Genomic DNA, 25041 nt, shown 5'->3' with positions numbered 1-25041 from the left:
GAACATCCATCACAGTGCATCTCTCTCTCTCTCTCTCTCTCTCTCTCTCTCTCTATCTCTCTCTCTCACGCAGCTCTGCATGAACTGCCTGCAGATTGAACCAACATTATTTAGAGGTTATACTCATTTCCCCTCCGATATGAAAGTGCTTATTTTAATAAAAAAAGAAAAGGTGCAGAGAGCGCGCGCACCCACAGCAGACACATCATCACCTCCACCACCACGCACAGCACCACGCACGCACACACAGCAGCAGCAGCAGCAGTAGTCTTACCTGTGCAGTCCTTCCCTTTGCCTTTGCACTCTCCACTCTGTGGGTTATAAGACGCCTGAGCCTCCGGCAGGTAGAGCAGCACCGACAGCAGGCACGCGGACACCAGGTACCGGACAACCGCACCGGGACACCTCCCAGCTCCTGACACCATGATGATACTCGTAATTAAAAAAAGATCCGTCCGGTGGTGGAGAAAATGATAAATCACTCGGTTTCAGGTTTTAGGTGGAGACAATTACGCAAAAATGAATAAATCCTCCGAGAAAAAAAAAAAAGGAGAAGAGCCCCGGCAGAATCACGAAAAGGAGGCGAGAGAAAGAGACGGAGAGAAAGAAAGAGAGAGAGAGAGTACAAGTCTGTGGTGAAGATGGAGGAATGTGCTCAGAGCTGCTCGCAGATTCAGCGTTCAGGAAGCTTTGGAGGTGGTCCGGTTTGTCCAGACTGGAAACAGAGCAGGCAGCAGCAGCATCATCCTCCTCCTCGCTATCCTTCCTCTCCCGAAGAGCTCCACGTCTGTCTCTCTCTCTATGTATTATTATTATTATTATATCTATATCGATGTTTCTATTGCAGCTTCTTATCAAGTGTCTCTCTCTCTCATACACACACGTTGCGATCCTTAATCCCTTCAGCACGGAGTGATAATGAAGAGAGAGAGAGAGAGAGAGAGAGAGAGAGAGAGAGAGAGAGAGAGAGAGAGAGAGGCTCCGGTGCGTAAAAAGAGAGCAGCAGCTGCAACCACAACAAAGAGATCCGGACTGAGTGTAGAGGACAGACAGGGGCTGGTCACGTGATGGGATGCAACACTCCCCTCCACCTACACGCCCCTAATGCACGCGCACACACACACACACACACACGCGCACACACACACACACACGCACGCACGCACACACACTTTTACAGAGCGCATCAAGGCCACAGTTTCTGAATGCAAGAGACAAGTGAATACTGAGAAATGTGTTTAAAGCAGTTTAATAGTAGGGGAGATCAGGGTCGGTAGTCACACTTTTTACTTCCCTTTGAATTCCTTAACCCTTTATTGGGCAAATAATTATATTTGGTAACTTCTGTAAATATCCCAAAATATCCTTCCTTCTTTCCTTCCTTCCTTCCTTCCTTCCTTCCTTCCTTTTCTCCCTGCCATCTTTCTTCCCTTCCTGTTTTCTTTTCTCCCTCCCTCATTCCTTATTTCCTCCATCCTTCCTTCCATCTGTCCTTCCTCCCTCCCTCCCTCCCTCCTTCTCTCCTTCCTTCCTTCCTTTCCTTACTTCCATCTGTTCTTCCTCCCTCCCTCCCTCCTTCTCTCCTCCCTTCCTTCCTCCATTCCCCTTTCTTCTTCCTTCCTTCCTTCCTTCCTTCTTTCTTCCCTTCCTCCCACCCTCCTTCTCTCTTTCTTTCCTCCCCCCTACCTTCCTTCCTTCCTTCTTTCCTCCATCCATCCTTCCTTCCATCCATCCTTCCTTCCTTCCTTCCTCCCTTCCTTTCAATGAGTGTCCTATAAAGGGTTAACTGTATACTGAATAGATTTCCTTTTGGTTTGTAATGAAAGCTTAAAGAGTCAGGTAGCAATAGAGAGGTTTTAATCTCCGTCAGCTGATTCTGTTTAAAAGGTTTGGGATGTCTAATATGTCTTGTGGACTTGTGACAATCGTCCCCATCGAAGGGGTTAGTTGTCCCTGTGTTATTTAAATGGGGACAAATCACAAATGACAGTCTTAAAAATGTAATTAAAATGTTTAGTTTGATTGAAATACAATAATCTAACACATCTCCTGCACCAAGAGAATAAAAACAAGACTAATTATTCCTATAAATGCTTTTTTATTGTCCTTATATAACAATATTATATATTTTAACCTCTCTGACTGCTCTGTGCTTCACATCTGGAGCAGGGTTATTATAGTAAACGGAAACTAAGACTAAAACTAGCAAAGAAAAAATCATTTAGTAAACTGAAATTAAAATAAAAACTACAATTAAAACATAACTAAAACTAAACTGAATTGCAGATAAAGTCAGTTTCGTTTCTCCCTCGGTTACTTCCTGTCCTGCAGTTAAAGACTGAAATTAAAAAGGACTTGATGATAAAACATATTTGGTGTCACACATTCTTTCATCATTTTCAGCTTCTATAAGTCAAAGCTTTCTCTTAATACCTGAAAAACTAAAACTAAATAAAAACTAAACTGAAATAAAAAAGCAAAAAGAAAAACTAAATGAAAATAAAAACCCTGGTCTGGAGGAGTCTGACCCTTGTTCCTGCTCATTTTGCTCTGTTAAAAGAAAGAAAGTACTAGATCATGGGTGTCAAACATGCGGCCCGTGGGCCAGAACCGGCCCGCCAAGGCGTCCAATCCGGCCCACTTTCCTTCCTGTCTTCTTTTCCTTCCTTCCTTCTGTCATCTGTCCTTCTTTCCTTCCTCCCTTTCTTACTTCTTTCCTTCCCTCCTTCCTTTTCTTTCCTTCCTTGTCTTCTTTTCCTTTCTTCCTTTCCTTCCTAATCCCTTTTCCATCCTTCCTTCCTTCCTTTCCTAATCCCTTTTTTCCCTTCCTTCCTTCCTTCCTTCCTTCCCTTCCTAATCCCTTTTCCTTCCTTCTTTCCATCTTTTTAATGATCCGGCCCACATGAGATCAAATTGGTCTGTATGTGGCCCTTGAACGAAAATGAGTTTGACACCTCTGTACTAGATATATCACACTATATATTGTTTTATTATAAACTCATTGTGTAAAAGCCTAGAAGATAACTTATTATATTATATTTATGTATATGTATGTGGGAAGGTGCAATATGAGTACTTATTATATTTATGTATTTATTGAGGCAACAGGTAGCATCTTATATTATTTATTGTTGTGCAGATGTGCAACTTTATTTTTAATTTCTTTTTTCTTTTAACCTTCCTGTTGTCCTCAAGTCAAGGAAGGAAGGAAGGAAGGGAAGGGAAGGGAAGGGAAGGGAAGGGAAGGGAATGAAGGAAGGGAAGGGAAGGGAAGGAAGAAAGAAAAGGAGGGAGAGAGGAAAGGAAAGAAGAAAGGGAGGAAGGAAAGGAAGGAAGGACGGTGGGAGGGAGGAAGGAAGGAAGGGAGGAAGGAAAGGAAGGAAGGACAAAGGAAGGAAGGAAGGAAGGGAGGAAGAAAGAAGGAACAGAGGGGGAAGAAAGGAAGGGAAGGAAGAAAAGGAGGGAGGAAAGGAAAGAAGGAAGGGAGGAAGGAAAGGAAGGAAGGACAAAGGAAGGAAGGAAGGAAGGGAGGAAGAAAGAAGGAACAGAGGGGGAAGAAAGGAAGGACGGAAGGACAAAGGAAGGAAGGAAGGAAGGGAGGAAGAAAGAAGGAACAGAGGTGGAAGAAAGGAAGGGAAGGAAGAAAGGAAGAAAAGGAGTGTGGAAAGGAAAGAAGGAAGGGAGGAAGGAAAGGAAGGACAAAGCAATTTACTCCAGAAATGACCTGAAGTACCATCTCACCTAAATTCTGAACATTTCAGCACCAACACTTCTGAACAGCGCCCTCTAGTGACCGAAATCAGCTGAATGTGACAACCAGCCCTGGTCTCCCCTATTTTATGAACCAATTTTACATTTACACAGAAATTTAAAGTCTACCTCCAACCAGAAACATCTTCTTTCTTCCTCTTCATCAGTTGGACGTTGAAGCTTTTCTGTGCTCATTATTACTGTTATAGATTATCACCATGGCAACGTGTTGATTGGGGGACAGTTGGGTTGTTTTGTTGGTTTTATTAGACCGCTGACAGTGAAGTGACAGACGTGATATGTGAGCGTTGGGACTGAGTGTAAATCATGAGGTGTGAAATCGTGAAATACGGCCGTGATGTGTTGAGACAGTCAGCAGCTGGCGGTCGATGCCTTGCTCAGAGGCTTTCTCACTCAGTATTATTACGGGACCAGTCGTTAATTTACCGACAGCATGGGTGGGATTTTTTTTTTTAACTCTCCTGTTGTCCTCGAGTCAAGGAAGGAAGGAGAGATGGAAGGAAGGGAGGAAGGTAGGAAGGAGGGAGGGAGGGAGAAAGAAGGAAGGAAAGGAGGAAAGGAAGGAAAGGAAGGACGGACGTAGGAAAGAAGGAAGGAAGGAAGGAAAGAGAGAGGGAGGGAGGGAGGTAGGGAGGAAAAAAGTAACGAGGGAGGGAAGGAGAAAGGAAGGAAAGGAGGAAAGGAAGGAGGAAGGGAGGAAGGAAAGAAGGAAAAGAAGGAGGAAGGGAGGGAGGGAGGAAGGAAGGAGGGGAGGAAAGGAAGGAAGGACGGACGTAGGAAAGAAGGAAGGAAGGAAAGGAGGAGGGAGGGAGGAAAAAAGGAACGAGGGAGGGAAGGAGAAAGGAACAGAGGAAGGAAGGAAGGGAGGAAAGGAAGGAGGGAGGGAGGAAGGAAGGAAAGGGAGGAAAGGAAGGAGGGAGGAAAGAAAGAGAGAAGGACAGAAGGAAGGAAGGAAGGAAGGAAGGAAGGAAGGAAGGAAGGAAGGAAGGAACAGACGGGGTCAATTTGACCCGGAAGGAAGGTTAAAGTGCCTCCTTGATGTTTGGCTCAGTGTCATTTTATAGAGAGGAATAAATCATCCTATTTCCTTCCTTCCTTCCTTCCTTCCTTCCTTCCTTCCTCCCTTCCTTCCTCCCTTCCTTCCTTCCACACCTCCTCCTGGAAGCTCTTTAACCTCCATCCACCTCCGTGTGCTGAGTGATTTAAAACAGCTCTCTTTCCTCTCTCTCCTCTCTCCTCCTCCTCCTGAACCCGTCTGGCGAGCGGTGATAGCGCCCGGAGGAGCTGTTATATCTGCTGGCGTGGAACCAACCGTGTCCAACAGCAGCTCAGAGGACTCACCACCAACCTCCACCCACCTCCACCAAGGTAGACTAACAGCTGCTGGATGAAAGCTGGCCAGCCAAATTGGTCCACTCCAGTCTGTGTTGGTGGAGCGCCAGCCGACAAATGGATGGATGGAGGGATGGATGGATGGAGGGATGGAGGGATGAATGGAGGAGCCAATCTGAGCTGTGTAAATATTAATCCAGTCAAACACACAGAGAGAGAGTTTAATGAGTCGTGTTGGGTCCTGTTTCCCTGTTTGAACGAGCGACTCAGGTATCGTCCACGTTACGACACACGAGCTGAACTGAAACTGATTTTAATCTCGTTTTAATTATTGTTATTCTCTCTCTCTCTGAAAGGGAGGAAGGAAGGGAGGGAGGGAGGAAGGAAAGGAGGGAGGAAGGAAGGAAAAGAGGAAGGAAAGAAGGACAGAGGAAAGAAGGAAGGGAGGAGGGTAGGGGGAGGAAAGAAAGAGAGAAGAAGGGAGGAAGGAAAGGAGAGGAAGGAAGGACAGAAGGTAGGAAGAATGGGGAGGGAGGAAGGAAGGGAGAGGAAGGAAGGACAGAAGGTAGGAAGAATGGGGAGGGAGGAAGGACAGATGGAAGAGAATAAGGGAAGGAAAAGTCAAAACAGACGGGTCATTTTGACCCGGTAGGACGACACGAAGGTCTCTCTCTCTCTCTCTCTCAAAGCATCTTAAATTTTAATACTAATCATTATCTTATGCTCCATTTTATTTTATTTCCTCTCTTTCGATTTTTCTGTACTTTGTTTTTTATTATTATTATTGAGTTTTATTGTTTTTAATTGTATGTTTTAATGTTCCTTGTTTCCAATTCTTATTATTAAATGTTTGTTTTTATGTCTATATAAATAAAGCTGCCTTGCCTTAAAGCTGCTATAACTTTAGTCCAGCTTTTATTAAACTTCATCTTTTGTCTTTTTAATCTATTAGCTTTCCTCTTATTCTCTCTTATTTAACTATTTAATTATGTATTTCTACATGTATTTCTCTTTTATTTACATTTTTTAAGCATTTATTATCATTTTTATTTTCTCTTGTATGCATTTGTCTCCAGTTGTCTTTAAATTGTTCTATTTATTCCTTTTTAAAATTATTATTATTGTTATTTTTCCCTCTTTTTTTTTAAAATTTAGTCATTTGTTCTGTCTTATTATCAGCTTGTCAAATAACTGTAAAGCACTTTGAACTACACTAGTCTGTATGAAAAGTGCTGTATAAATTAACCCTCCTGTTGTCCTCGAGTCAAGGAAGCAAGGGAGGGAGGAAGGAAGGAAGGGAGGAAGGGAGGAAAGGAGGAAGGGAGGAAGGAAGGAAGGATGGAAGGATGGAAGGAAGGAAGGGAGGGATGGAGGGAGGAAGGAAGGAAGGAAGGAAGGAAGGAAGGGAGGAAGAAGGAAGGAAGGAAAGGAGGGATGGAGGGAGGGGAGGAAAGGAAAGGAAGGACGGGAGGAAGGAAGGAAAGGAGGAAGGAAGGGAGGAAGGGTGGAAGGAAGGAAGGAAGGAAGGAAGGGAGGGAGGGAGGAAGGAAGGAAGGAAGGAAGGAAAGAAGGGAGGGAGGGAGGGAGGAAGAAGGAAGGAAAGGAGGAAGGAAGGGAGGAAGAAGGAAAGGAGGGAGGAAGGAAGGAGGGAAGGAAAGAAGGAAGGGAGGGAGGAAGGAGGGAAGTAAAGAAGGAAGGGAGGAAGTAAAGGAGGAAGGAAGGAAGGAACTAAAGAAGGAAGGGAGGAAGGAAGGAAGGAAGGACAGAGGGAAGACGACACGAAGGTTAAAACCCTCTGCACTCTATCTGCTCAGCACCAAACAACAAACACACACACACAGACTATCTGGTGAACATAGAGGAACATTTAGCAGCTAAAGAGCCGCCTCATATTTCCCTCAGGAGTTTCTATCACAGCTATAAAAAAAAAATAAAAAACAACCCCATGCTTTTATTGTGAAGAGAAACAGAAATGCCTTACACAGTTAGTTGGTGTTAAAGAATAAGAAATGAAGAAGGAGCTGATCTAATAAAACATTTTTATAGCTCTGTCATCTCCTAATGATTTCCTGTCAGGTTTCATAAATAGATGTGTTTCATTTGTTAATAATTATGAGACGCTCCCTCAGAAAGCCAATAAAATATTCATCCAGTATTAGTTTAATATTCTTCATACCAGTTGATTTATGTGTTTGCTTGTGCACTCAGTTATTGCATGTTCTTCCTCACAGTTACATGATATAAGTCTTGTAAAAATAGTGTCATTGAATGTGTCATAATATATATAAATATATATCTGGTCAATGCTGCCGAGTGAAGTGTTGAGAGATGGAGACATATGGTGAGAGGAAATAATCTGACAGTGACCAGCGGACGACCGTTTCAGTTTAAACCCCCCAAACAAAAGACAAAAGCAGATGAAGCTTAGTGAGAAAATTAAGACAAAGGCTATTCAGCAGAGCGGAGGAGGAGAAGAAGAAGAAGAAGAAGAAGAAGAAGAGACCATAAAACTGTTTTCCACCTGAAATAAGAGAAGATCGAGCCTGTTGCTTTATAAAAAGGCAGAAATAGTTTGAATTTGGGAGGAAGGAAGGTAGGAAGGAAGGGAGGGAGGAAGAAGGAAGGAAAGGAGGAAAGGAAGGAGGTAGGGAGGAAGGAAGGAAGGAAGGAAGGAAGGAGGGAGGGAGGGAGTGAGGAAAGGACAGAGGAAAGAAGGAAGGGAGGAAGGAAGGATGGAAGGGAGAAAGAAGAAGGAAAAGAGGAGGAAAGGAGGGAAGGACGGAAGGAAGGAAGGAAGGAAGGAAGGAAGGAAGGAAAGGAAGGAAGGACGGATGTAGGAAAGAAGGAAGGAAGGAAGGTAGGACGGAGGGAGGAAAAAAGGAATGAAGGAAGGAAGGGAGGAAGAAGGAAGGAAAGTAGGAAAAGAAGGGAGGGAGGAAGGAGGGAGGAAGGAAAGGAAGGACGGATGTAGGAAAGAAGGAAGGAAGGAAGGTAGGAGGGAGGGAGGGAGGGAGGGAGAGAGGAAAGGAAAGGAGGAAGGAAAGGAAGGACGGATGTAGGAAAGAAGGAAGGAAGGAAGGTAGGAGGGAGGAAGGAAGGAAGGTAGGATGGAAGGGAGGAAGAAGAAGGAAAAGAGGAAGGAAGGGAGGGAGGAAAGGAAGGAGGGAAGGAGGGAAGGAAGGAAAAAGAGAGGAAGGAAAGAAAGAGAGAAGGAGGAAGGAAGGAAGGAAGGAAGGAAGGAAGGAAGGAAGGCAGGGACAGTCAAAACAGACGGGAGATCGTACCATAAAACTGTTTTCCACCTGAAATAAGAGAAGATCGAGTCTGTTGCTTTCTAAAAAGGCAGAAATAGTTTGAATCTGATCAGGATAAAGATGCAAAACCTTTGATAGAAAAGTGTTTTCAAAGACAACAAATGAATGAATCTTTGAGTCTTGTGAACATTTTAAACATTTGCATTGACGGTGTTTATGGAGCCCTGAAGAGGCTGTCTCATGCTTTATGCTCAAACAGCGTAGCAGCTCATGACTAAGGTATAAAACATGAACACGATGAAGTGAAGCATCATGGGAGTTTAACAAGTGCAACGTCAAAGTCAGCTGGGTTTGATGTAGATGATGTTTCAACACTCATCCCAAAGAGCTTTTCTACTTTGGTGACGATCAGAAGTTCAGAACTGAACTCAACTGTAGATAGAAAGAAGGAAGGAAGGAAGGAAGGAAGGAAGGAAGGAAGGAAGGAAGGAAGGAAGGAGGATGGAAGGAAGGACAGATAGAAAGAAGGAAGTAAGGAACAAGGGACAAATGAAAGGAAGGAAGGAACAAGGGAGAATGGAAGGAAGGAAGGAAGGAAGGAAGGAAGGAAGGAAGGAAGGAAGGAAGAAGGATGGAAGGAAGGACATATAGAAAGAAGGAAGTAAGGAACAAGGGACAAATGGAAGGAAGGAAGGAAGGATTGTTGGAAGGAAAGAAGGAAGGAAGGAAGGATTGAATAGTAGAAGAAAAGAAGGATTGAATGGTGGAAGGAAGGAAGGAAGGATTAGTGGAAGGAAAGAAGGAAGGAAGGAAGGAAGGAAGGATGGGTGGAAGGAAAGAAGGAAGGAAGGAAGGAAAGAAAGAAGGAAGGAAGGAAGGAAAGAAAGATTGGTGGAAGGAAGTTTTTTGGATAAGAGAGGAAACACATTTGAGTATATGCAGCAAGTCATGACTTTGACTTTGTTTATGGAGCTATTTGATGCTTTATGCTCAAACAACGTAGCAGCTCATGAGTACGGTATAAAACATGAACACGATGTAGTGAAGCTTTGCTGAGCCTTGTCAGTCTTTCACATTGTGGGATTTTAACAAGTGTAACGTCGTCCTCGCTGCAGGTGACCCCGGTTTGAATCCCGTGTCGAGCGGTCCTATCCTGCATGTCATTGCCCCCTCTCTGCCTCCCATTTCCTGTCTCTCTCTACTAATCTATACAATAAAGGCAAAAAGCCCCCAAAAATATACTTAAAAAAACAAGTGCAACGTCAAAGTCAGCTGGGTTTGATATTGATGATGTTTCAACACTCATCCCAAAGAGCTTTTCTTTTCTTCTTTGGTGACGATCAGACATTCAGAACTGAAGAAGTTTTTCAGATAAGAGAGGAAACACATTGGAGAATATGCAGCAAGTCATGACTTTGACTTTGTACTTCTACAAATACATCAAATAAAACAACCAGCTCAGCAGGAGCAAATCATTTCTCTGAGCTTTCTAAAAGTGGAACATGTATGTTTTATTGATGTGACAATGCTGTGGTTGAAGAGAAGGTACAGTATTAACCACATCTCCAGCTCTATGTTTATATTCTGAAGCTCTACTGGAATATCTTTACATGATTTATAGTTAAAAACTGCTTAGTTATCTTCTACTGGTCCTTTATGCAGCCGCTCAGTTCAGCCTCTGTCTATTAACAGGCCGTTTTAGCTCCTGTCTCTTTAAGTCTCATTCATTCACCTCAAGTTTTGGGACTTCGACCATGTTTAATATCTGACATCAAAACAATCCTTTAAGGTTTGATTAGGATTCGATGCAAAAAGCAGATTTAATGAAAGCAACCAAGACTATCTTATGTTCATCTTAGAATATGAGGACTGGAAACAAATATGTTAAAATAGCAACATATAAGTGATAATAAACTGTAAATATGAAAACTATATGAAAATGAGTACAGTGTAGAAACCCTGCTGATATAACCTAATAATGTTACATAAAGTGGTTAGCTTAGTTAATTAACTCAACTGAGGTCTTAACCTGCAGTACCGCCAATGACCACTAGAGTGAGAAAAGAAGAAGTGAATGAAAACCATAGACTGTATAAAAGAAATGGACGTAACATCCGTGACGTCACCCATTGGTTTGTGGACTGCTGCTCGGAAGCCAATAGTTTCGAATCTAGGCAGCGCCATCTTGAAAATTTCAGGTGCATGCTGGGAAAAATAAAAACACGGATTCTACTTATATGGACATGAGGCGGGGCCATGGGCGGAGCGGGGAGGTTGCTATGGTTGCGAGGGCTGGATCTCGAGGACATTGGTCAATCAACCTGTCAATCAGGACGTAGCCACGCCCCCTAATGCATACCCTGCTTTATCGTCACATATAAAATCAGGGAGGCCAAAATGTCCCAAATGAACATCATACTGCATTGAAGAAGGCTTTAAACTAGCGATTGAGACCATAAACACATTTTGAAAACGTTTACTGAGGTTAGAAATCAAGTGAGAAGTTGGTGAATTCTCCATTGACTTGTATAGAGACGGTCGCCCCCTGGTGGCCTTTTGATAGAATGCAGCTCTAAGTTACTTCCTGGTTGGCTTCATTTCAGAGGACCAGAACTCCCCGCCTGATGGAAACAGAAAACAGATAACAACAACAAGATACTATTTCAACTAATTTGTCTCCTTTTAGCTGATTAAACTTCTGACTTCAGTGATTTTTAAATGACTGTTTCAGATCCGTGTGAGTCCAATCTGTCAGTAAATTTACGGTAATTCAACCTTGTTTCATTTCTGTTTTTATTTCGGTTTCTGCCAAGATTTAAGACAACTTTTAATCAAAATTCTGGCAAAAGAAAACGTAGTGAATGCTGTTTTCCATCCACTGCTGTTTGTGTGAATATTAGAAGATAAACAGTTTGTGGCGCCAATCCTTTAGTCAGTGCCATTAAAATATTGGAGGACAAAATAAGATGACATCATCACTAACAGAGTCAAAGCAGTCAAAGCTCAAATGACGGATGATGAAAATGTGATGGAAATACGACGTTTCTGTGTGTTTCGTCATTTGAGGAGCGTTACACAGTCTCCTCATTGCTCCACACAGATCTGATGTTTTCATCTCTTATGTGACATTTAAGTCACTGAAGAGCAAAAACGTCATCATTTAGTCACTCAGTCGGTTCTGATTTGTTTCCACACAACTTATTTTACACCTCAGACAAGCATGAAAATGTTATATATCAAGACTATTTGGGATTGTTCTGCCTTTCCACTCTCTGTGTTGTCTAATGGCAAGGCAAAGCAGCTTTATTTATATAACTCAACTCAATGTGCTTTATATAAGACAATCACTTAACAGGAAGTGAATTGGAAACAAAAAACATGCAATTTGAGAAATAAAAATAAAATCCAAACATTAAAACATACAATTATATCCCCCCACCCTACTATCTTATTTTAAATCACTACTCTAAACTCACTTCTACAGACTAGCTTTTATGTGATGTCATCTGCTTGTCTGTTCATTTTGCTTATTGCTATACTGTCTTTTATTTAAACCGTATTTTACTTTGTCTTATTTATTTTATATATTTTTATATTCTCATTATCTCCCACTGTATTCCATTGTCCTCTACTCTCCCAACCCTAACCCAATGCCAGTCTTGTTCCTCTCTCTATGTTGCATGTCTTGTTTTTTGTAATGCTTTTGCTTATAAAAAACAAAAATACAGAAAAATAGGAAGAATAGAGCATTAAATATAAGGTTGTAGCATAAAAATAATGATTGGATTGGCTTTAAAATCATTAAAAGGACTTACAGTGCAAATGAAAGATTAAAATGTATTGTGAAAAATTAAAATGTGAGTGAAAACATGCACAGATCTTGTCTTTCAGTCCTGTTTTCTAAAGTACTTTGGGCTTCATCTTTGCATTTAAGTCACTGAGGAACATGCACGTCATCATTTTAGACAGTTTTTGCTCTTTTACACCTCAGACAAGCATAAAAATTTTATAAATCAAGACTTTTTGGAATGTTTCTGCCTTTCCACTCTGTGTGTTTTCTAATATGAGTGAAAACATGCACAGATCTTGTCTTTCAGTCCTGTTTTCTAAAACACTTTGGGCTTTATCTTTGCATGAAAGATACTATACAAATGAAGTTATTATAAAAGCACAAGGTGGTCTGCCTGGCTGCTGTGATGGAGTGTAAATGGAAAGGCCTGAGGGGAAGCTGTGTGCTAAATGGAAGCGCAGGGATGGGCAAATCAGCAATACTAATTCGATTAAGTTCCATGATAGTTATCTCTAATTGGCTTACTGCGATTGTTGTGGATGTGCAGACTCTGGGAGTCTGTCGTCTCTCAGACGCGACACTGAGAGGTTTGGGTGTAAGACGATATAAACGCAGGAAATCAGGAAATACTTAGATCTTAGTTGCAGCTTCAATTAAAATGTAACTGAAATAAAAGAAGGAGTGGAGCTAAGAACCTGCAGAGGGAAATAAAATACGGTCAAATTAAATGTTAATGAAGCGAAGAGGCTCCTCTGATTATTAGAAACCTCCACCTGAGGGGGGGACGCGGATGATTTTCGGGGGGTTTTAGCTCTGATCCTGATCGTGGCGTGCAGACTCTAATTCACTCCACCATCTGTAGCTCCTCTACAGGGGAGGGTCGACCCTTCTGCTGCCGGTAACAAGGAGGGATAATCCAAACCATCCTGCAGGGCCGGGAGGAAGGGAGGAGGGGAGGGGGGGGGGGGGGGGGTTTGAGGGAGGGGGGGTCCAGATTTAACCCTTCGCTAATCACTGCACAACCCTTCAAGCACTGATGGAAAGTCTTAACCAGCCATTTAATCTCAAAGTGCTCGCTGGTCAGGCTGAAGTTTTCCAGGAAGCGTGGAGGCATGGAGGCAAAGGCAAAGGCGCCGTCAGCGTTTTCTGTCCTGTTTCCCTCCGAGGTTCAACTCTGTGTCACACAATGATGTCACTCACTTCGGAGGAGATGGAGTGCTCTTTAACCGTGTTAACGCGCCACTTAAAGAGGGGACATGTTGTTCTTTATGTGATTATGATGTGATTGTGATTTGGGTAAAGTGCTCACGGTGATAAAAATCAGCTTCCAGGCTAACAAAGTAAAAATCAGCAAGAATGTAGTAAAGTATTAAACCTGCAACATTAGACTGATCCAGAGCTGCAACACTATTATCATTATCATTAATCACTCAGTTATTTTATTTTATTATTTATTCATCTATTAGTTGTCATCTAAAATCATCTTGTTTTGTCTGCAACCCAAAGATATTCAGTTTACTATCATAAAAAACAGAATTCATGAAGCTGTAATCAGAGAATTTGGACTTCTTTCGTCCTCTCGGGTCAATTTTACCCTGTCTGTTTGTACTGTTCCTTCTTTCCTTCTTTCCTTCCGTCCTTCCTTTCTTCCTTATTTCCTCCCTTCCTTCTTTCTTTCCTTCTTTCCTCCCTTCATACCTTCCTTCCTACCTTCCTTCTTTCCTCCCTTCCTTCCTACCTTTCTCCCTCCCTCCTTCCTTTCTTCCTTCCATCCTTCCTTTCTTCTTTCCTCCCTTCATTCCTTCCTTCCTTTTTTCCTCCCTTCATTCCTTCTTTCCTTCCTACCTTCCTTCTTTCCTTCCTTCCTTCGTTTTTTCCTATCTTCCTTCCTCCCTCCCTCTCTCCTTCCTTCCTTCCTTTTTTCCTCCCTTCATTCCTTCCTACCTTCCTCCCTTCCTTCTTTCCTACCTTCCTCCCTCCCTCCTCCCTTCTTCCTTCCTACCTTCCTCCCTCCCTCCTTCCTCCCTTGCTTCTTTCCTCCCTCCCTTCATTCCTTCCTTCCTACCTTCCTACCTTTCTTCCTCCCTCCCTCCCTCCCTCCTTGGTTCCTTCCTTCATCCCTCCCTCCCTCTTTCCTCCCTCCTTCTACATCTTATCTTACTACTTCCCCCAATATATGGATGTTAGTTCCCAGCTTTAAAACAAGTATAACAGGCAACGTGAACCAATCTAGACTCTGAACTTTGACCTCTATCGACTCTACAACACAGACTCACAGCGGTTTGTGACTCATGAAATCTAATCAATAGCTCTGTGTACATGGACATGGATTTTACATTTTTTCATGACACTCAGCACAATGTAAAAAAACGAATGTATTTGAATTAGAACAGGGATGTCAAACATGCGGCCCGGGGGCCAGAACTAGCCTGCCAAGGGGTCCGCCCCGGCCCACTTCCTGTCTTCTTTTCCTTCCTTCTTTTCATTCTTTGTTATTAAATTCCTTCCTTCCTTCCATCTTTCCTTCCTGTCTTCTTTCCTTCCTTACTTTCTTCCTTCCATCTTTCCTTCCTTCCTTCCTTCCACCTGTCCTGTCTTCCCTCCATCTTTTCTTCCTTTTCCTTCTTTCTTTCCTTCCTTCCTTCCATCTTTCCTTCCTGTCTTCTTTCCTTCCTTCCTTTCTTCTTTCCATCTTTCCTTTCTGTCTTCTTTTCCTTCCTTCCACCTGTCCTGTCTTCCCTCCATTTTTTCTTCCTTTTCCTTCTTTCCTTCCTTCCATCTTTCCTTTCTGTCTTCTTTTCCTTCCTTCTTTCCTTCCTTCCACCTGTCCTGTCTTCCTTCCATCTTTCCTTCTCCTCCTCCTTTTCCTTCTGTCCTTCCTTCCTACCTTCCTTCATTCCTCACTCCTTCCTTCCTTCCTTCCTTCCTTCCTTCCTTCCACCTGTCCTGTCTTCCTTCTATCTTTCTTTCTCCTCCTCCTTTTCCTTCTTTCCTCACTCCTTGACTCCTTGCTTCCTTCCTTCCTTCCTTCCTTCCTTCCTTTTAATGATCCGGCCCACATCAGATCAAATTGGACTGTTTGTGGCCCTTGAATGAAAATGAGTTTGACACCTCTGAATTAGAAGAATCATTTCTCATAGTTTGGTTGCTTGTAACAGGACGCTGGTGTTTCTCTCGTTCAGCTACGAAGAAGGAAAGTAACCGTAGAATCACCTTCCTGTGCAGCGAGGGCTGATTTTACATAATTAATGACTGCAATAACATTTTAATAAGCTGACCTTGTCCTCCGCCTGAGAGACAGTCGGCTATATGAAAAGCCGTAAACTGTGAAAACGACAAGTGCATAAAACTGCATGAATGATATATTATTAATTCCTTTTTATGTGGCAGTTTGGAAAGTGTCATTTAAAAAAAAAAAATTAAAAAAAAGTAAGTAAGACATGAGTTTAAATTATTTTAGTTATGGAGGTTCAGGTCAGAAGTTCTGGTACTCGCCCTTTAGTGTTTCTACTTTCACATCAGAGATAAATCAGCTGGAGTTATTTTGTAGATTCAACGTGAGATGAGCTCATGTCTTCTGCCTCACTGCTTTTGCTTTATATCCTCCACTCAACTGCCTCCTGTTATTTCCTGCTGTCTCCTGTTTTCATCTGACACGCTGTTTGCTTTATTGTAGTCTTAACATTATTACTTTTTTTATTAATATGCTATGAACCTGTAAAAAAAAATAAATAAATAAAGATAAAACTCATAAGTTACTTTTATCTGCTACTGTTCATCTGCTGGTTATTTTTACTCTTTTCGGCTGTAAAATGTCACCAAATCTCACAGTAACATTGTTCTTAGAGGATAATTCTTTGTGTGTAACCAAAGGCCGATATATATCTATATACATGGTCGCCAATAAAGTTGGAATAAAATATTTTTTACCTCTTTCCATGAAAGGATTGTGACAATGTGATGTATTCTTGATAGATAAAGTGTAAATATTCTCAAAATTGTATTGATCAATCTCATTATACCTGGTCAAAGGTGATTACTGATGTGTATAAACCAGGCGGGGGAGTTCTGGTCCTCTGAAATGAGGCCAACCAGGAAGTAACTTAGAGCTGCATTCTATCAAAAGGCCACCAGGGGGCGACCGTCTCTATACAAGTCAATGGAGAATTCACCAACTTCTCACTTGATTTCTAACCTCAGTAAACGTTTTCAAAATGTGTTTATGGTCTCAATCGCTAGTTTAAAGCCTTCTTCAATGCAGTATGATGTTCATTTGGGACATTTTGGCCTCCCTGATTTTATATGTGACGATAAAGCAGGGTATGCATTAGGGCGTGGCTACGTCCTGACTGACAGGTTGATTGACCAATGTCCTCCAGATCCAGCCCTCGCAACCATAGCAACCTCCCCGCTCCACCCATGGCTCCACCTCATGCCCATATAAGTAGAATCTGTGTTTTTATTTTTCCCAGCATGCACCTGAAATTTTCAAGATGGCGCTGCCCAGATTCAAAACTATTGGCTTCCGAGCAGCAGTCCACAAACCAATGGGTGACGTCACAGATGTTACGTCCATTTCTTTTATACAGTCTATGGTATAAATAGAAAATAAAAAGAGAAATGTGTCTGAAAACTAAATTATTCCAACTTTATGGGTGACCGTATATATAGTCTTCTTTGTCCCAGACCTCCATGGTTGTCCAAAAACGATTAAATACACATCACAGCACTGCAGTAGGTGCATGTTCACTGTGGCTGCAACTTATTTAGAAACATCTCCAAAGAGTAAAAATAGAAATGTGATGTTAACCCACAGCTTTATCTTTGAAAAGCAACCAGTAGTCAGAAGGGTCACAGGTTAAAATATCATGAAAAGGCTTCAGATGATCTTTTAGAACGCTGTGAATAAAAACCTGACATCCTTCATCTCTCTGTGAAAACGTCCTAATGAAGTGGAGCACATCTCAGGATTCATTGGCCCCCCGCTGCTGTTCTCCTTTTACTCACATCCTGGCTCTAAAGGGGAAATGACTTTCCCTCCACCTGTCGTCACGCCGCTATTGCTAATTGAAAGTTGAAAGCATTGAATCCGCTCAAAAGGAAACCACATTTCCATTTCTATACACACCTGTCCGATCACAATAGATGATGAATCTCATTACGAGAAAGAGAACTGAGTCTCGGAGGTTGTTCAGCGCATGAGGCCCTTTTATAACTTTACCTTTGATTTCATCCCACGGTCTAATTAAAGGGTTTGATGATGTACAAATTAAACTTCTCAGTAACAGTCAGGTTGTAATGATACAAATTACAAATAGCTACAGATGGATCACAGAAAACTGGATAAAATCTGAGAAGCTGCTTGATGTTGAATGAAATATGCAACTTCTAGCTTCATATTTATATTCTGGGACTCTACTGGAATATGTTCGCATGATTTATTATTAATTATTTATCTTATATTGGCCCTTCATGCAGCTCCTCAGTTCAGCCTCTTTCTCTAACAGGCGGTTTAGCTCCTGTTTCTTTAAGTTCACTCTCCTAATGAACCCACTCTGTTCTGACTGGCTATATTCAGAAAGCCTGAGGCCATAACAGAGTCTAGTCAAGTCAAGTTACCGCTGATACAAACCCATCATTCCCTGCTTTACTGCTTCATTTCCAAACACTTTTAAACAACTAAATAACAGAAGACTTTTATTGTGAGGAATTTACAGAAAGTGAAATGTGTTAGCAGGGTTTTAGTGTTGCTCAAAAACTGGTGGACACACAAGATATGGAGATATTTGGAGAATCAGTTAGAAATAATGCAGTACAAGCAGAAACTGATGTCATACTTTGCCCTGCTGTGTAGTGGAGACAGACCCATCATTCCTTGCTTTACTGCTTCATTTCAAAACACTCAAGGAAGGAAGTTAGGAAGAGAGGAAGGAAGGCAGGTAGGTAGAAAGGAAGGAAGGAAGGAAGGCAGGAAGGAAGGAAGGAAGGAGGGAAGGAGGGAAGAGAGGACAGAGGAAGGAAAGAAAGAAGGGGGGAAAGAAGGAACAGTCAAAACAGACAGGGTCAACTTGACCCGGGAGGACGACACAAAGGTTAATCATCTGTGCAGCTGTAGACTCAGTAAGTCTACCTCAACCCTGAAGAAAATTCGTAGACGACTCCCAGGGCAAGAAGACACTACCTGAGAGGATTATAGACGACGGTTTGAATCATACAGCATCTAAAATTAAATGAGGATGGAGTATTCAACACCACAAAAGAAGTCTGAGAGGTTATTAAGATATTCCTTGAGGAGTGACGACGCGCTGACAAAAGAAATGATGAATAATGTCCACACGGATCTTAAAAATGGAGCCTATTATGCTTTTCCTCATTCAGTCACATATATAATGTTACAGTATCGGATGTTCATATTAAATGAGGCCAGAGTGTCAAATAATGAGATAACAGCATGTAGCAGCAGTATCAGCTAAAAGCAGCTTCAGGCTGATCTTAACGCTCAGTTTCCAGTGGTTTTTTTTCTACTTGACAGATGTCTTTAAGTCGTCGTCTGCTGCATGCACAGAGCTTCCTGTTCACTAACATTATGGTGTTTGTCCATCGGTTTGAGGCTACTCACACTGAGCTATGACTTGAATCGAGCTTGCATGCTGTGAGTATTTTTCCACTACACAGCAGGGTAAAGTAAAATAAGTAGTTTACCGGTTGGAGGTGCATTGCTTATCAAACATCATCATCACTGTGGCTGTTTCTGCTTGTACTGCATTATTTCCAACTGATTCCCTGAACAAATATCTCCAAATGTCTCCAAATGTCTCCATATCTTGTTTGTCCACCAGTTTTTAGCGACACTAACTCTGCTAACACATTTCACTTTTATTGTGGAGTAAATTCTCCCCAATAAAAGTCTGTTATTTAGTTGTTTAAAGGAGGAAAATGAGATCGATATGCTGGACGAGGCCCCAAATTGTTGTTTCACCAATGAGACAAAAAAACAGACATGGCAGGACACGCTTTACCATGAATACATGTTCTTTATGTCTCTTTCACATACTTTTTTTCAGATGCACAAACATGTTTCTATAATTGTCACCAAGCTTTGCAATTCACCATCCAGTTCACACAAGTGCATATTGATATAATAAATCCCCTCACAGTCTGTAGGGCAGGTGTTGTGATTTGAATATCACCTGCTGGTCAGTAATTTTAATCTAGTCTCTCTCTGTATGTGGCTCATTTTTCACCTCCACCCGGGTAATAATTACAGCTTCAGTGGCCGACTGTTTTTAGTGGGAACATGTTGCTCTTCCTCCTACTGTTTTATCAGCTAGGTGTGAAATGTGACTTTTTGTTTTTGTTAATCGGACAGATGGAAACATGCTAACACCAATTTAGAGAGATTGTTGTAATGTCAGCTACAAGTAGGTGCTGTTGTTCTCTTTCGGACATGTTTTTAGACCATATGCGTTCACACGTTTTGACAAATAGTCTCCATTAAAAGCCATGTGAATCATCTATTAGCAGCTCCTGTTTGCAGTGTAGCCATGGGTCTCTTAAGTCATTTAACGTGTTATGCCTTTTTTTGGTTTTTCGTGTGTCATTTCATGCCATTTATAGTGACCAAAAGCAGTCTATAGTCCTGTTTGAGTGACAGGCAAATTAATACATTTCAGATGATGTCAGTAATGTGACTTTCTACTGGAGACCATTAACCAGACATTTTTACAGTCACTTCGGGAAATTTTAACTTCTAACATTTTTATTGTCAACTCGGGCATTTTCCTGCTGTTAAACTGGACATTTTTACTGTCACAGCAGGCCATTTTTATATCTCATTTCACCCCAAACTATGACACTACCGAAACCAAGTGGATTATGTGCCTTAACCTAACCAACAGCGTTAAATGACAGCTCGATCTCTTGCTGTCTGTCCCATGCACCCGCCTTTATACCCATGGTGGTTGAGCTTTTGAGGCTGTAACCCCTAATTCTATTAAAAAGTGGCTAAACACACCTATTTCGACAGGTGTTTAGGTAACCAGTAGGGCTTGGTATCGTTACTCAACACCTTTAAGGTATCAACTGAAATAAATCGATACCAAGCAGTAAACGTATTCAAAATGTGTTTATGGTCTCAATCGCTAGTTTAAAGCCTTCTTCAATGCAGTATGATGTTCATTTGGGACATTTTGGCCTCCCTGATTTTATATGTGACGATAAAGCAGGGTATGCATTAGGGCGTGGCTACGTCCTGATTGACAGGTTGATTGACCAATGTCCTCGAGATCCAGCCCTCGAGACCTGTCCGCTCCGCCCATGGCCCCGCCTCATGCCCATATAAGTAGAATCCGTGTTTTTATTTTTCCCAGCATGCACCTGAAATTTTCAAGATGGCGCTGCCTAGATTAGAAACTATTGGCTTCCGAGCAGCAGTCCACAAACCAATGGGTGATGTCACGGATGTTACGTCCATTTCTTTTATACAGTCTGTGTTACACACGATAAAAGACAGAGACCTACATGCGTTAATGGGAATCTGATGAAGGACTCAGCTGGTATCAGGATCACTTTAAGGATGCTTGGATTGGTACTGGTATGGTAATCTTTTTAAACGATACTGAGCTCTCGTAACCAGTGTGCACCATGTCAGCATTTTATATTTTTTATTGTGTATTTTTATTGTTTATTGTGGATTTATGTCTTCTTTCTTTTTTGTGTTGGAGTTCTATGCCTTATAAAGCACTTTGTGACAATGTCTATGATAAGCTCTATACTAAATACAATGAACCTACACTATTTCCCTGAAAGTGGCAAGTTATTTATGTTATTTATGTTGTTTATACTCCATCCCATGAGATTACGTTGGATTTCAGGCAAGTTCTGAAGCTTCTTTATTTTCTCTGATCCCTAAGTGGATTTATAGAGGTTTATTGGTGTGATGTCCACGGCAGCAGATTAAAATATTTGAATCTTTCTACACTCTCACATTCTCATTTTGAATAGTAATTTAATAAAGAACAAATCAATATTTTCGACACTTAAATACAGCGTCTTTTTCTTTCTTCTTTTCTTCAGTTGTTGTGATACGGATGAATGATTTTTCTGTCCGTCTCTATCCAGACCCTGTGCCTGTTTCCCATCAACCCCTGCTCTCTCTCCCCCCACCCCCTGTGGGTTTACAGTACTCGCCGTTTCGCTTCATTGATCATCATTCAGACTCGATCAGGCCGCCGATCGGTTAATGAAAAGGACCTATTTGAGACCTGCAGATTTAATCCTTCAATCCAGCAGGAGCATTATTGACAGAGCTGCTCTCACAACAGCTCCATGGAGGGAGTTTTTTTTGGGTTGTCACATGACCCTCCAACCCTCCAACCCCCCAACCCCCAACCCACCAGCTTCCTCTCAATACGCCTCCTAGTGACAATCGATTTAGCCAAGCCACGGATCAGAGAGCGAGCTTACCAAAGCAGCTTGTATTGATTTGAACCCCCCCTCCCAACATGTTATGAAGTCAATTCAGTGTTGACCTATAAGAAACAAGTCGGCCCACAGTAATCATGGATCAGAGAAATAGATACTGCCTGGTAATAACATGGTTGGAGAGCTGCATCAGAGGCTCAGAAAAACACTGAGTGCTGCAGCGTGGTGATAAGGACTCCTGCAAATATTCAACTAAAACAAGAATGAATGAACTAAAATTAGGTCACAAAATTGAGAGAAATAATAAAAGTGACCACACAAGGCAGGAAAAATGGCCCTTGAACATCTAATATTTTTTTTACGTAATAATTGTGTTGGAGTTGCGTAATCAGCCATGATGGCTCTAAATAAATAGGGCACTATGGGTGGTGCATAAGTGGGTCAGTGATAATAAGGGTTAGCAAGATGAGTAATTCAAAAATATCTTTAGAAACAGTTTTAAAAGCAGCATCAGGTTTGTTAAAATGTATTTTTGTCGGTTTCTGTCACAGGGTCGGCTGTTTGCTTTCTGTTCATCCGGTTTTATCCACTCACTCATTCCCTACTCCCTAAGCACTACATAGAGAGTCCAACATAGTGGAGTACATAGGGAGCTCATCTGCTGAAAGAAAAAAGCACTTTCGGACACTACGCAGGTGCAGTTAATTATAGAGCTAGAATCATGATTAATTGAACTTTTAACCTCGATTACGATTAATGAAGGATTATCTCCACCCTTGATGAACAATGATGTATTTTCACAGTATCTTTAGTTTAGTATTTTCCACTGCTGCCCTCACACATGAGTATCTTTAGGGAAGTAAAATAAAGATGTCTTAAGGTGTGACGCTGTGGTTAATGTCTAGTTTACTTGATTAGAACTATGTAAAGATCATGGTTTGGGTTCAAATCATCACTGGAGACAAGTTTTCAAATTCCTTAAAGATATGCAACTTTTGCTGTCATGGCAACAGTGAACACCACGATTAACTGAGTATGATTAAGTCAATTAGAGTTTCTAAATGTCGGTTTCGATTAATTGCCCAGCACTAGTTAATTACGTTAGCCCAATGCATGATGGTAAATATTGCTTGGTTAGTGACCATCGGTTGTACACTACTTTTAATGATGCATTGTGGGATACTTTGGTTCAGGGAGGTCGATTGGACAAACTTGGTCTCCAATAGTTAGAATTTCATCTTTAAAGAAACTCAGGAAATCATTACTACTGAAAACTAAAGGAATATTTGGATCAATATCTTTGTGAGCTTAGCCAAAGAGCTGAAAAGAAAGTTAAGGCTGTTTTTATTCTCCTCTCTATTGATGATGAGTAATGGGCAGCTCTGACATTACAGAGGACCTTCCTGTATGTTTTAAAACTATCTTTCCAGAGTAAGTGACTAAGACTAAGTTCTTCCAGCTTGGTGAACGCCACATTCTTTCATGTTTTCATGTTTGCTTTAATTTGTGGGTTTTTGGGAGTTTTACCATGGAGCTAACCTCCTCTTTTGTGGCTGACTGACATTACGAACTGTTTGTTTTTCTTGGGAGGGCTGTCTCCAATAGAAAACACACCACCTCAAGCATTCCAGCAATTGGTGTTGTGCAATGTACTGTGGTGAAAAGTGGGATACGCTTGCCTTTGAATGCCACTTTGAAGTTGTGTATTGTCTGCACTGTAAAAAAATTAAGTAATCTTACAGGACATGTTATGTATTATTTTACAGACTTTTCTCTTTAGTTATATATTAACCCTTACATATTGTTTATATTCTGACTCATAAGTAGTCTCTACACCAATTTACATTCATACATTCACCATCAGTCATTTATTAATGTTTGTTTAATCCTTAAAGACGCTATAAGAGACTGAACAGAGTGTTAATCTTATGGGAAAAAGACTAACTAGATTAACAATGTTGTTATAGTCCACGAGAACATTTTATAGAATATGAAGACACATTTGCATCGACAAAAATGTGTATCAGCTGCACAAAAATAAAAATATGATGCTTTTTTTGGTATATTTGGGGTCACATTAGGAAAGAAATGTGTATAGGGTGTTTATACAGCTCTCAAGTGTGAAAATGGGTCAAATTTGACCCTTAACAGTATGTAAGGGTTAAACAAAAGAAGTAATTAACCAGTTAAATTACATTAATGGTATGTGTTTAATGGTAATTTATTGTATTTGTACAGATTCAGTTGTAATTTTATATAAAATGTGAGGTAAAATCTTATTTTTTACCTTTTTATGATAATGAAGACATGTACTGTATGTAAAATGATTCATACATACACTATATAGACACACTATGGGACACCTGGCCATTACACAAACAGGGGCTTTTATGAAATCCCATTTGCAGTTATAACAGCTTCCACTCTTCTTAAAAGGTTTTCCACTAGACTGTAAGTGTTGGTACAGCTCAGATGTTTCATTATTCTAAAATCCTGTTTCCTTGATCCTTCTCTTCTCGCTTCCTCAGTAAGAAGGACTAAGATGCAATAAAACAGAAATACATTTGAAGGATACGGTGGAGAAACGAGCAATAAAAAACAAAGCTATGTGACAGCAGGGCCAAAATAAATGGATGGATGAAGTGTGACATTAGCAGGATGAAGACAAGAGAATGGTCCAATTAAGGCTTTAACATGGGACGCTGCTTAAATAAACATTTTTAAAAATGCTCACAAAGGGCGACAACGGTCAAGTCTGTCATCAGGCTGTCAGACCGTCTCTGATGACTCTGACGCTGAGTAACGAGGCTGATGGAGGAATCTGTTCATCGTCAAACTGAATGATATTGACAGCAGCTGTCACCGCTCATCAGCTGCTCAGAAAACTTCTGGCTGTGTTTGAATGTTAGATGAGAAAACAGAGAGGAAACTGAACATGAGATGACTCCGAGAGCTGTCTGTGAAGGTCACATCTGATCAAATAAACAAACTACTTTCTATAAGGACAAAGAAAATGTAACATAACTTTTAATAATTGAGTTTATGGCTGCTGCAGTTATATTATTTCAATACACTCACTCTTCATTGGTTTCTGTCCTCACTGTATAAATTATATTTATGTTACTGGCATAGCACGCCTGCATTCACTTGTGCTGTACATTTTTGTATATTGCTGTTCTGTATCTCAGTTAATTCAATCTGAACAGGGTATTTGCAGGATTTGAAAAGTCAAACAAAAAAACATCAGCTGACCATGTGACTCCAGAAAACATGGTTTTTCATCTTTTATGTAAAAATCAGTGTGTAGTTTTCTTTCTTCTAATGTTTCAGATGTCTGAGTTGTTAACAGCTCCACCGAATAGTGATTTTTCCGTCTAAACTTCTATAAATGATCCACTATTTCAGCAAAAATCAAAGATTAGAAAAAAAGTCCAAAAACTGAAAACACATTTGTGTATCACAACTTTGTTT

Source organism: Scomber japonicus, chromosome 12, assembly GCF_027409825.1.
Source record: "Scomber japonicus isolate fScoJap1 chromosome 12, fScoJap1.pri, whole genome shotgun sequence".
In the NCBI taxonomy this organism is placed as follows: Eukaryota; Metazoa; Chordata; class Actinopteri; order Scombriformes; family Scombridae; genus Scomber; species Scomber japonicus.
Note: the sequence above shows the minus strand (reverse complement) of the source record.